The sequence below is a fragment of the Condylura cristata genome, unplaced genomic scaffold, assembly GCF_000260355.1.
Source record: "Condylura cristata isolate star-nosed mole 26May11 unplaced genomic scaffold, ConCri1.0 scaffold00002, whole genome shotgun sequence".
Taxonomy (NCBI): Eukaryota; Metazoa; Chordata; class Mammalia; order Eulipotyphla; family Talpidae; genus Condylura; species Condylura cristata.
In genome coordinates, this window is record NW_004567103.1 from 31654487 (window position 1) to 31666242 (window position 11756).

Here is an 11756-nt window from a genome sequence, read left to right on the forward strand (position 1 = left end):
GAAGTTTCTGTCTCTGCTTACAGCTAAGGAATTGGAGGGTCCAATGCAAAGAGTTGGGGGACCCAGGGCTAATGTAATGTTTACATATCCTTTTCAAAAATATTTTCCTTCATTTCTTCCTATACACTATCATATGTCTTGGGGAAACTACACTCAAGAATCTCTTTTAGGTTTTGCTGACATCACACTTATTCTTATTCCACATTAGAAACATTAAAATGCCAAATAACAAAGCAAATCATACCAGATAGTTGTTGGGAGATACAGACTGTGTGGATTAAAGAGAGCAACAGTGGTGGAAATGGAAGTTATGTATTCTGTATTGTTGAATTATTGGCATATTGATGAGACTGCAAAGTACACAAATTAGATATGTCTTCTCTTCCCCAACTCCTTGCCCCCACCCGTCCAATAACCCATTCCTAACTTTATGTGCCTGGAGCTCAAGAACTGGATTAGTTTCCCCCCAAGGACTGGTTATACATTAATCAGCACTAAGATCCATATCTTAGAAACATAATTCAAGAGTAAGAAGTGTCTATTACATGGATCACAAATCTCACAGAAATATAGCCAGAATGTCATTTTTCTCCACAAGATTTTATTTTTTAAATATATAGACATACATATTTCAACAGAACTATTTTCCTCTTTCCACTTAGGAATCTAGCATATGTTTGAATTTCTTTTTTATACATAAAACTAAAAGGCTCATGCTAAGACCAGTCCTACATTAAAAAAAAAATTCATGTTAATTGAATGATAAAAGCCATAACTCTCCCTGCCTTTAGCAATGCTCATGCAGAAGAGCGAGTTTCAGTGTGTCTCAATCCAATATTAGGAAATCAGAAGCTCCTTTAATAGCACCTATCTGCCAGTGTAAGCAAAGGTTAAAATGAAAGTCATTTCCTGCATTAAGACACGAATACCCAACCCCAGTTAATTCTTGCTTGAAAGTTTGTTTACTGCCCTACAGCCCAAGTCTAAGTGATTTTGTATTAGAGACAGGGAGTATGAGGAATTGAGGTAACAGGCAGCAATCATTATTAACAGTTCCATGGCAACCACAGTTGTTTCCTAAAAACCAAGACTCTGACACTGAAAACAAGCTTCAGATTAAACTGGCACCATGACCTTTGCATTCTTGCTAGATTTGGGTGTTGAGATAAAGACTTAAGCTGGGATTCATTCCTAAAGGGGACAGGCAGTAACTCACATCATGAAAGGCACATACTTCTTATTTTTGGTCTTAACCAGTGCATTATCCTATAGCATTGGCAACACTCAAATTATTTTTAATTTTCCACACAAACTGTCCCAGTTAAGATACCACACCAGGGTGATGGTCATGAGTGTAAAGACTCAGCACTGTAAATCAGTTCATTAAGTGTTTATTGAGGTATGCAGCCATTTATCCCTCCCATCAGCTAAAACCTCTTGTGCACAAAATAAGATACAAGCAACGGGGAGAGGGAACCAACACTCTTGATAGTTCACCGTCTGCCAGCTGGGCACGTCAACAGCCAGGATACTATGTACCTGCCACATGCATGATCTTATTTAATCAAATCTCATTTAACCCAACAAATGTGACATGTCTTTAACCAGCATTTTTGAGACTTTATAGTTAATTTACTACAGCTGTAAGATGGGGGGGAGGCAGGGTTTTTCTCCACTGAAAGTTCTCACTCTTGTTTTAATTTTTCCTTTGAAGGTCACAGAGGTAAGAGACTTGTCCAAGGTCACAAAACAAATATCAGTCAGTGTTCAACCTCAGTCTGAATCCATGCTATTGCCAGACTCCTAATTATTACACCAACTGTGCTTAATTATGAATCTCTTTTCAGCTCTCAGATGGTATAGTATTAACTCTATTTATCGCCCCTTATACAGCATTATATACAGCCGCACTTTGTAAATGATCTTGATGATTTTCACACCAATGCTAAGGAGAAACAGCTCACAGCTCTTGGGGAGCCTTCGAGAGACTATTATTTAGATCTGCTGAGGCCACAGAGGGGCTCCTAAGCTCCTTGGCATCGTCCATTGTCAGTAGCTGCAGGGTTCACTTTGGGGCACGATTTAATAAGGGCAAGCTGTCAACAGAGATAGATACTGGATTCAGCTAATTCAAAGATGGCACAAGAAGTCTGTCTAAAATTCTTTAAGGAGTCATTTCCCAGTGTCACACTAGTGAAATGGCAAATTACCATGAGGGAGGGGCAGACAGAGCATGGAGTTTCAGGAAGCAGAACAAACCTTAAGAATATGGAGACCAGGCTTTGAACTTAAATCCTGCCAAAATCATCCTGAACTCTTCTCAGAGAGAACCAGCACCAGCAAATGCTGTGTCTCCATTTCCGTGGGCAAACAATCAAAGGGAAAAACCCTGTAGGTGGCGGCACTCACCAGGATGTATGCTGCAGGCAGCATCTTCCAAGGCCTTTGGCTGTGGTCACACACTCAAATCCCTAAAGGATCACATATGAGGAAAATGGCCCCAGGAAGTGGTAGCAACTCTGGCAACCTGTCAAATGTCGACCAGTTCCTTTCCAATGGGCACCCTTATAATTCATACACCAGGTGGCAGTGCCTTTTTCAAAATCCCAAAAGGGACGGTACAGTCTAGATGCCAACTTGGATCATGGTCGACTGGCTGCCCCTGTTGCCATGTTGAAAAATCAGGCCTCAATATTGCCAAAACTTCAATTTCTTCTAAGAAGGGCCAAAATTAAGATTTCTTTTTACATGAAAATCTTGTGGCTTTTAACTTTTGGCAACTAGCTCAAATCATTTTAAACATTGTGCAAGCCACTCATAACCCTCCCGTCTGGAGGCAAATTCAGCACAGACTGAGAGTTTCTGACACTGGTCTGTAGAGATGAAGGCTCTTGGGCTCTCCTTCCCCTCCCTGAGGCATAGATACTAGAATAGAATGCTAAGAACAGGATTGGATATATCTTGAGAAAACGCACTAAACCTTTAGAGAAATATGGAATACAAAAATAGCCTTGCTAAAACCCGTAAGAAAATCTCTCTTGTCCCTTATTGAATTTGTGCAATGATTTTTGTTACTGCTGGACCAGGAGACAGATGCCAATCACATTGAAAGGTGCTTCTAGTTCTCTAACGGGAAAACACCAATCCTTGTTGTAAGCATTGTTAGTACCTATGGGTTACCTGCAGAGCCCCTGGAAGTCATAGGTATTTTTGATAAACTGGGCATATGATGTGACTATTCCATTTCTATGTTCCAGTTGAAAAATATCTACACTCAATAACCTGGAGGTCCTGCAGATGACAAAAAGCAAGTTCTGCATTCTGCTCTGCCATATATCACAGCAAAAGTGCCAGCCAACACTCCAATTTTTCAACACTTTATTGTTAGTAATGAGGTACTAAAAGGAAAGAACATAGCACAATTCTTTGGATGCTAAATTGAGCCTTCAGAGCTCAGAGTTGGGGGGGGGGGAATTGATATAGATTTAGCACAATGGGGCAAGATGTCCTTTGCTATGAAGAAACTTCTCCAAGGTTCATTGTATGTTAATTGTCTTCAGAGCCATAATGACAGGCAGAGAAAGGCGGTGTCTTCTGGTAAATGTGCTTCTATCTGAAAAATCAGGTTTTGTGGGGACTTTAAATCAACAATTTTAAATCCCTATGTAATAAAAATGAAGCCCCGTTGCTGCCTAAGATGAATGGAGAACAGCAATAGCTTAGTTTATGAGACTGCCCCTGAAATTACAAGAGAAAGGAAGACTGATGTATGTTGGGTGTAATTTCACCATAATCTTTAGTTTTCTCTCTTACTTTCCTTCATCTCTCTTTATTGTCAGAGACCAAAAGATCCTTCCAATTACTTTATAGCTAGGCTTTTCAGAGATTAAATAAAAGAAGTTAGGCTTGAATCATCCAGTAACCACGGAGATTTTTATCTTTGAGAAACATTTCCCCACGGTCCTGTGCTGGGACCACTAAATAGAGGAATGAGAGAAGAAACTATTCTTTAGAGTCCATATGTTGAGGAAAATTCTGAAGATCCCCTACACAAAGAACCTCTCTGGTGGCACACAGGTTAAAGACACAGAACTATCAAGCTATCAGCAGGCACTGCAGCAAGAGTTCGATATCTGTCCAGGGAGGTGACTCATATGACACAGCAGACCTCTTCGGTCTCAGACACTACTTTCCTCAACAGTGTTTTTCTATAGATCTGCCTGTTCCACTCCTCCTTCAGTCCTTGATGAGTCCTCTCATCCCTGACCCTCAAACCTATGGCCTACACCCTAGTTCTTGAATGCATAAAAAAAAGAAATCTTTAAAAAAAAAAAAAACTCGAAGGGGAAAAATAGGAAATAAATCATCTGAGAGATAAATAAATCTCCAGCTTCCTTAACAAAATCCTTCATTGTTCCCTCTTGCTTATGTGAGGGTTCTCAGCATACCCCCCACCCCCAATAGACAGAGTTTGACTGTGTGACATAAAAATGTCTAGGGCAGAGGTAGAAGGTAGCATCTCTTTAGATTTAAAGAATACAAAACAACAGAAATCTCTCTCCTCTAAGGAGCCAAACAAAATGGTGGAAAGGAGACTATGAATGGAAGAAAACCTGTAAAGTACATAGCATACAATGACAGCAGGCACACTGATTTGTCTTAATCAACACATATGTTTGGACACATGCTGAATGCCAAGACATACAGAAGGGCTGGGTTCACTGGTAGACAAGAGCAAACCAAACTGAACTGGCCTTCCTGCCCTCGCAGAATGCCCTGGAAGGCAGCGCTTGTCAGTCACTCTCTTGCCAAAAGTTTTCAAATTGGTTTTGGTTTCATTTGCTTGGCTTTAGGGAATTTACCCTCATGAAAATAATCTGCTAAATATTACTGCTAGGATGAAACAAGAATGAGCGAATGAATGAGTGAATGAATGAACCAATAAATAAATAGAATGTAAATCTATGAGAAAAACTGACTTCCGTTAGGTCCAGCAACTATATATCCAATTTTGAAAGAGAATAGTCTCCTTATAATAAGGGGTTTTTAATTTAGATTTTTTATTTAAGTAGGAAACTACTAAGTAGGAGAAAATGCTTCAAAATTTTAGTGCCTGTTAATCCCAACTGTAAACTACTCATTTTCTTTAAAAATATTACAGGGAGCTAATAGTACTTTTATTGCTGGGTAACAAATGGTCACAAACTTAGCATTAAGCAGTGCTCATTTATAAACTCACAGTTCTGTAGTCCAGAAACCTACCATGGTGAGGTTGGCTTCTCTGTTCAGTATATCTACTGCAAACTAAAATCAAGGTATCAGCTGGACTCACTTCTTGTACAACAGCTCTGGGAATATCTGCTTCTGAGCTCATTCCTGTAAGCAGAATTCAGTTGCTCGCAGTTGTAGGACTAAGATCTCCATTTCTTTGCTGGCTGTCAACCACTGCTCTCAGCTCTAAGGGCTGCTCACACATTTACCATTTAGTCCTCCCACCCCCATCTTCAGTCCAGCACATCCAATCCGACTTAGTTTTGAATCTCTGACTTGTTCTTTGAGCAGCCAAAGAAAACCCTCTCCCTTTCAAAAAGGGCTCCTGTGATTAGGTCAGGACCCTCTAGATAATCTGTCTTAATCAGTTATATAACATAATGAAATCACCAGAGTAAAATTCATCATATTCATGGATCTTGGTTTTATGCAGGGCATGAAAACTCCAGGAAGATAGGAAATCTTGAAACCTCTTTGGAATTTTGCTTACTACATCAAGGAACGTGGTAAGGAAACTCAAATAATGCAAAAAGATATTAAATGGAAATTAAGATGCTCACCGTATATAACCTCTCTCAATCATAGCCCAATGGTACCCATGGCCAACAGTTTTCTTATGTATCTTTCAGGAAAACAAAATTAAGATATATATGCATCTCTATATTCCTCCAGATATTCCTCTGCCTAGCTTTTCTCAATCTCTCTTGAAGTTCCTTTCTTAGTGCCAAATATGGATGTACATTATTCTCTATCACAACTACTTAGGAGTAGCTTTTTTATTTAACAGTTACATAAGAATAAATAAAGAGATCAGCAATGAATCATCCATAAGACCAAGACAGATTTATTATCCCAAGGACTTTTAAATTGTGTACAGAGTTTACATCAGACCCATTATTCTACCTGGAGCACCTACTTCTCTTGGAGTAGATAGGTTCTCTAAGAGTCCTTATTTTGGAATAGAGTTGCATAATTTTTCTGCAAAGTAAATTTAAATAAGTTTCACAAAAGTGGTCTATTTAGACATAAAATGATTTTAACATAATCTCACATCTGAAAGAAGGTTGAGGAGAGGAAGGGACAAAGGGAAAGGAAGGAGGGAGACAAAAAGCAGGAAGAGGGGGAAGAAGAAAGGAGGAAAACCAAAATAAATTGGTTAAAATCATAGAAGTCAGGAATTTATCTATGCTTCAAAACAGTAATTTAAGTTCTACCCCCTGACCAATACCATCTTTTTCTCCATACCAACAAAGAAATGAAAAGTATTTTATTTCTTTTCTTCAAAAATGATGCACTTCTTTCTAATTATTATCACTCTAAAGTTCTTAAGCTATAATGTTTGATCTATGACTTTGGAATAGCAATTTTTCATATCTATTTCTTCTAAGTACAAAGGGAAAAGAGACTTCCACTACCTTTGATTATTCTTTGAATGGAACTAGGCATTTTAAAAAAATAGATTTACATTACTAGTCATAGCTTACAACTCCTGAAGCTCTTACAAAACTCACACATTCAGTTTTGTTCTACTGAAGTGACAAGTTGCTCTGCCTTCACCAATTTAAACAAAAACACGGTAAGCAATAATAATGGCCCCGATTTCCATAAATGTTTTCTCTGTGTGAGGAGTTCATGAGCTGAAAATTCTCTTCAGAGTTCAGTCCAACATTCTAAAATGTACATGAACTATTAAATATGTGAATGATATGAAATTATGTTAATACTTAAAAGAATGGGTGATCTTCTCTTAAAATCTTAGACTTCTTTGGCTCTATGTCAGAGAGATAGCTTATAAATATCTGTGAAATTTACCTAATAGGACATGGAAGAGAATGCTCTAGTAGAAACTGCAGCAATCTAAGGTCAAACTCCCAGTCTTTCTGAAGTCATTGTTAGTGATATGAGACGAACAGAGAAGATATATGGACATTCCATACTGCTTTAAGACCTGGGAAAACAAGGGCCCTTCTTGAGACTCCTCCTTAGTGATCCCAATGCTTAAAATACCTTCCAAGAAAATTTCTAAGTTCCTTTCTCATGCCCAGAGTCAGTGGGAGCTGGCAGTGTCATTAAACAGGAAGACAGATCAGATCAGGATGCCGGTAGATCCCAGTTGCCATTTCAGAACACTACACCTTTACCCTCTATAGGAAGGAGGTAGATTGGTTGCCCCAAAGAACCTCCAAGAAGAATAATCTTCTAACAGCCAGAGTTTTTCTTTTATTGGAGATTTTTTTTATGGACACAAGATGGTGCCTTTAGAATGGTATTGACATACTGAATTGAGGTAACTCCCATTTCTGAGGGTCTCTGGGCAAGTCCAGAGTGCTGGGATATAGAGAGTGCACTGCCAACCCCAGAGCTTGAGTCCCACATGTAGAATGGTACAAGAGTTCTGCAGATAGAATTGCTACCTCCCATCTATAGCACCAAGAGAACAAGATGGCAGCAGGTACTACCAGTCCTCAGTCTGCCACTCCTCCTCCTCTGCAGGTTCCATATTGCCAGCTGTTTTCCTCTATGCCAGGTTGATGTTAAACCTTACTGCACAAGGGATGAACATTTCTTGTAGAAATGGGGCTCTCTTCTTGTGCCCATAGCTCTCCCCATCTCCTCCATGGTTAGAAATGGTGAAAGGGTATAGCCAACATTAAAAGAGGTCATGTTCTAGAATTGCCATTGTCACTGTTTAAAGAATTCAAGAAAAGACATGATTGGAAGATGTATCATTCTATTTATTATTCTATTTATGTTATAAAATTCTAAGCACTAAATTTGTCATGACCAGAAAACAAGTTATCATTCATATTTTCCTACATATACTGGATAAATCTTGCATTTCTGGTCACCATAAACAAAGCACAGTAACAACCCTTGAGACAGTCAAGTGAAACCAGTGTTCCTGCCATGATGAATGATGCAGCTGTGTGAGAAATGATGTAACCAGTATTAAATAAATGACATTAGAAACTCCAGGAACAAGAAGATCTATATTGTTTCAATTCAAACAGATTCAAAAGAGGCATGGCATTGTGAATAATAACCACATTGTTACTTTTTCTTACCTTAAGGAGATATAAAATTAGCTTGTAACCATGAATTTGACAATAAAGGACAAAGATTTGGTGCCTGGCCACTAGCTGTTATGAAGAATTTTTACATGCAATTATTGGACAATAAACAAAGGTGTAGTAGCTCTTTTTAATCCCTTATTTTGAAGCTTTATTGAGTATTACTAGGTTTTATATAAACCCAGGAATTTTCTGATACTTTTTTAAATCAAATTTTCTGTGTCAACAGAGGCCCTACAAAAAAGATTTTTCTGTATATCCCAGAAATGGCCCTGAAGAAAACAACTGAGCAATGGTGGCAGGTAGCTTGCCACTAGACAATGTCATTCTTTCTCAGAACAACTATAATTGATTTCAAATTATTTAGCTTTAGAATCTGTATGACATAATTTCATAATACTTTCTGTATATACAATAGAATAATTACAATTAGGTGTAACAAAAACTTGGAGACTCTGCAATATCTATAGGGGTAATTATCATGTTTTGGGGGATTGTTTTTCCTTTGGAGATAATTCTTAGATACCCTGATCTGACTTAGTCACTTAGTAAATTAACTCATAAAGTAAATATTTTATTTCCAGATTGGTCTCCAACACTGAGTATTTCTAAAGAGCCTCACTATGTTGTTAGTAGAAACTCAGATAATGAAAATTAAATTTGATGTTTGCCTTAATTATTGCAATGATGAAAGAAAATCTGCTCTTAAAATCAAACAAATATGTATTAATATAAAAAGCTTATTTTTGTAGTATTTACCTTTTGAATTATCTTTGCCTTCTGAATAAACATGTAGAATGAAGATTTAACTACTTTACGGCTTCCATTATGTCACTGGTCTGTTATATCACACACAACACCCATATTTACATCTACAAAAATAGTTAGCTATTTACAGGTGACTCATTTGCATTAATGACTTACACTACTAGTCCGGTCAAGTTATGACTTAGTCAAACTACTAAAAGAAGTTAGGGCTGACAAGGAAGTTCCAGCTTCGGGTCAAGAAATTATGGTTAATTTCCAGAAATAGACAAGATAGCATGATGGAGAAAGAAACAAAAAAAAAAATTTAAATTTAACCCAGTATGTAAAATCAACTGAGAGATGAATAACCATTCTATAAGCATGTATCCTTCTATTTACCCACTATTTTCCTACCCTGCCAGGTTCTGACTTAGTAAAATACTATTAAAGATGCTTAAGTTAGCCAAAGTCAACATTTTATTCTCAGAAGATTTTAAAATTTCCAATACCATCAAGTGTACTGTCAATACAATATTTTAAAATATAAAATTTGTGGTCGATTTTTTTATTCCCAATTTTTGACTGATAATAAAACCTAGAGACCTAGAGACAAACATTTGTCAGTGCCATCCTCCTTATCTACAAAAAGGTAACCTATTTTTTCAATTAGATAGAGATGGTTAGAAAATGCATGAAGATGCTTAATGAAATAAGCCAGAAAGAAAAGGAAAAAGACCAGATGGTTTCTCTCATAGCAGGAATAACGGAACAGGCAAGACAATAATAGTAATGATGAACAACTATATACCAGAGACATTTTTGTGGGGGTGGAGAGGGGAATGGGATCAAAAACAGTGGGGGGAGGGAAATGCACTGGACCATGGTGATGGCACATGGGTGATTTGGTGATGGGAAGCCCAAGGGGGCTGCAACTGAGGTGGAAAAATGCACAAAGTGATGGGAAAATAAACTATTATATTATTTTAAAAAAAGAAATAAAGCTGCTCTCAACATTCAAAAAAAAATGCATGAAGATCATAAGGAAAATAGTAGGGGAAAAAATCAGATTTTCTGAGGTAATAGTTTTCTCTATGCACACCTGACTTGGTTTTCCTCCTGTCCAAAAGGATAGGAGGTAACTAGCTTCCAGAGATATCTTCCACTGCTAACACTTTCAAGTAGCATGATAATTACATGGTGAGTGAAAAAAAAATTTTTTTGAAATAAGGACGTTAGTGACTATTTATAATTAGCCTTAGGTTTTAGGTAATGAATAGCAAGTTCCAAGAATTTTTGTTTAAAAATTCAAAAATAAAATGTTTACATTTCCTTAAAGGCAGTGACTGTTTTGAAGTGGAATCCTAGGGAAACAGAATATGAAAGTCTGTGACTTTCACGAATAAACCATTAAATTATTTAATGTTAAAAGCTATTCCCTGACTTTTCAGTATTGACCTTCAAATGGATGTATCCCACTCACAGATTAAATACTAACAACTTTACATCCTCCAAATCCAGCAAAAATCACTTGTGAACCCAAAGGGATTGAATCAAAATGAACATCAGAAGGCAAAATAGAAAATAGCAAGCACCTGCTAGCTTTAAAAAGAATGTTTTAGAATTAATTAGAAGTTATTGATTCCAAATAAGCAATAACAGGGTGGAAACAAAGAGCTAATTTCTTTAGACCAAAATATCATATTGAGATTCACTAATATCCAATTTGGTACATCAGTCAGATGTTTGAAAATTATGTTTGGTTCAAAGGATAGTTTTGATGTCTGTGACAGGTTCAAATTTCCTTTGTGTAACCATGTATGTTTGCCCCACCCAAAAGAAATAATGCCCATGAAATATTTCTGTTCCTTGTGTCCTTTTTCACCACCTCTCTGTATGCTGTTTTTCTAAGCAGCGGGATCAACCTGACATTTCCTGGAGGATTGTGCCTGTCAGCTAGAATCACCATTCTTTCAGTTGCTGAATCAGCCCACCCTCGTACCACTAGCTAGTAATGATACAAGGAGACCTTCAAATTTTGCAAAATTTGTATCTGAAATTAGAATGGGCACTGAGCCAATTTCTTTTAAACTCAGTACAGATTTTCAGACATTTACACAATCACATTTCTAATTACAGAGGACCCTGAAAATACATATCATTTCAGACGTAGATGGACTGCTTGATCACAAGTGAAAATCTTGTATTGTGTCACCCAGATGACGACCATATACTAAAGCCATCATAATTATTCCTATTGTGGCAGGACATTATTCTAATTTGAAAAGCCAAGCTCTTAGAAGGAGTGCTATAAATAGAGTTAATTCTAGACAAACTACCAAAATTGGAAGGAAGGGAGTAGGAATCAGTTCAAATTTCCAACCTTTGTGGCTTTGATACTTTGCCAATCAGGCTTCCTCCGTGGGAGCTGATGGATAAAAACTACACAGAGGACACTACTGAGTTGAAAGAGCTCTTCTTCTATTACAAAGGCTTAAAAGGATCAACACAACAAGCTTCAAAATCTGGAGAAAGCAGTTTACTGTTTTCCAGTGGAATTCTGATTAACAGTGATAGTCATTGTTTAATCTCGCAGGACAAAATAGACATATGAGTGAACACAAAGTCGTAGGTCTGAGCACCTAGAATCAAATGTAAGATTCATTTTTG